The sequence below is a fragment of the Schistocerca nitens genome, chromosome 6, assembly GCF_023898315.1.
Source record: "Schistocerca nitens isolate TAMUIC-IGC-003100 chromosome 6, iqSchNite1.1, whole genome shotgun sequence".
In the NCBI taxonomy this organism is placed as follows: domain Eukaryota; kingdom Metazoa; phylum Arthropoda; class Insecta; order Orthoptera; family Acrididae; genus Schistocerca; species Schistocerca nitens.
This window is the reverse complement of record NC_064619.1, coordinates 325,374,834-325,377,553: the sequence shown is the minus strand read 5'-3', so window position 1 is coordinate 325,377,553 and position 2,720 is coordinate 325,374,834. Positions and strand designations below refer to the sequence as shown.

At 42.1% G+C, this 2,720-nt stretch overlaps 1 pseudogene; it reads right to left on the bottom strand.

The window, feature by feature from the left end:
• Positions 1 to 1,895: 1,895 nt before the first annotated feature.
• On the bottom strand, positions 1,896 to 2,013 carry LOC126263754 (5S ribosomal RNA; annotated as a pseudogene).
• Positions 2,014 to 2,720: the final 707 nt, after the last annotated feature.

The window sequence follows — 2,720 nt, the reverse complement described above, 5'->3', positions numbered from 1 at the left end:
ACATCTGACCACCCTCCTGTAGTATTTACGGCAAATACATATCCCCCTCCCACAATTTTTGTCTGGATTTTTTAAAAAATACTCTGTTTAAAGTAACCATTACTTACAAATCAATAACAGTTTGTTCTTGTTCGCGTAACAATTTGTAATTGTCCTACTAGAAAAGCTTTCCACATTAAAAACAAGACAAGTGTGATTTCCTTAATAAGGACTGGCCTTAGGCTATTCAATAGATCGCTTCCTCGTCGTAAAATCTTTAGAATAACAACATGCAGGACGTCGAGGCCACCTCATGTTGATGCAATGTAACACATTTTTAAGCAGATCGAAAGGGTTTAGGGGTTAGTAAACGGAATTAGCAACATCAGTTGATGTTGGTCGCTTCTTTAGGGTTAAAATCATAATTTATTCCCAGGAGAGTACTATTGTTAAGATCTGCTGTATCATCTGTTAACAAGTGCTTTGCACTAGCACTCCTGAGACAGCTTACGCACTCCACTAAGCTAGTAGCGACTCAGTGTAGAATCGAGGTGTGTTGCAAAATGGCTCTGAGCACTATGGGACTCAACTGCTGTGGTCATCAGTCCCCTAGAACTTAGAACTACTTAAACCTAACTAACCTAAGGACATCACACACATCCATGCCCGAGGCAGGATTCGAACCTGCGACCGTAGCAGTCGCACGGTTCCGGACTGCGCGCCTAGAACCGCGAGACCACCGCGGCCGGCGAGGTGTGTTGCATGGAGAAAAAAATACACGAGTCGATTGCAACACTGTTATAATGGACTGCCTACACCGATTTATCGAAAGAAGCATTGTTCAACGAGAGTAATGGGTATTTGAAGCAGAAACTACTGATCTGTAACTCAGGTGCTAGATACATGAAGGAGACGATACCCCATAGCTGGAGATGTAATGTCATGAAGAAACTATTATTTATGCTACATGAGAGCAATACTGTGGTTGCAAGAGGCATATTGGGGAACAAATTGGTGAGGTAGCACTGCAGATAGTTTCGAGAAAACATACATTTAAGCTACAATTTCTAACTTTGGAGTAGATCGTTCATGTTTGACTATGTGGTTCGCTATTTAAATATATTAAATGCAAGCGATATGGAAGTTTTACATTATTAGCAAGGGAGACATAATGTTTGCTCAGTCCAGACCTTCATTCGCCATAATACCATCATTATACAGGGGACATTGCCAAATGAGATTTGGTTCCTACAAACAATATTATTTCCAATGTCTTAAGAGAAAGAACAAATGTGTCAAACAGACTTAACCAGTCCCTATTAAAGATTTCGCGTATAAAACATGTAACATGTGTGTTCTACTACTTTCACAGTTTAATTATTCTATAGTAGTAGCGATATAGAAATGGCTCACATTTTGCAAGTATGTAGGTGTTAGTACATGTTCAATGGTTAGTGTAGTGTATGTAGTTCCTACAAGTTTTTCTGTGCCCTATAAGTGTTCTGGCGATAAAATGAGTTCATATTGTGACATACAGCCATACACATAGTTTATATTATGCTTCAGACATGAGAGATGTGGAAGACATGTAGATGTTTCAGGTATTCTGCATAGTTTACAGATACACAGTCAGAAGTAATGTAGTAGAATTAGCAGAAAATTCTGTATAGTTAAATAAGACAAAAGGATATAGTGTTCTTTTTTTATTAAAGTTAGACCTCCGTCGTCAGGCCACGAGTGGCCTACCGGGACCATCCAACCGCCGTGTCATCCTCCGTGGAAGATGCTGATAGGATGGGCGTGGGGTAAGCACACCGCTCTCCCAGTCGTTATGATGGTATTCTTGACCGAATCCGCTACTATTCGGTCAGGTAGCTCCTCAATTGGCATCACGAGGCTGAGTGCATCCCGAAAAATGGCAACAGCGCAAGGCGGCCTCGATGGTCACCCATCCAAGTGCCGACCACGCCCGACAGCGCTTAACTTCGGTGATCTCACGGGATCCGGTGTAGCCACTGTGGCAAGGCCGTTGCCAAAATGAGACCTCAGCATTCAATAATGAAGGAGAAATATCTCGATATGGCAACTCTTAATATGAGCTTAATACGTCCATCGAAAAGACTGACTGGTACCACACAGCTCAGTATCGTCCATTGACAAGTGTGTTTGGTGATGCTGGGAGTAGCACGTCAGATGCAACTTTTACTCTGAGCTAAGCTGTATCGGGGTTTATTGCACAAAAAGTATCTGTAACACAGCGATTATAATTCGTTGCCTACAACCATGTGCCATATTACATTATAATACGAGGGCTGTCCAGAAAGTAAGTTACGATCGGTCGCGAAATGGAAACGACTATGAAAATCCGATAAAGCTTTGCAAAGAAGTGTTGGGCAGTGTCTCTAGTATGACTCTAGGTAGAATTATGTCGCTGTTTTCATTCCTGAGCTCTCAGTGAGCGCGTAAAGATGTTATAGAAAATAGTGTATCCCGCCAAGTACAAGGGCCTGGTGACAATTTTCCCCTGAAGCAATGCAACCAACATTACATAACTGTCGTGCGGTTTCTTCTTCAAGACAATTCTCAGCCTCATTCTGCAGGGGCAATGAAGATGTTCCTGCATCGTTTCAATTGGAAATGTTTGGTTACCCACAATACAGCCCGTAATTGTCTCCCACTGAGTTTCATCTGTGCTCAAACGAACCGCTGGCTATGAAGACAACATTTTGGCACACACAACG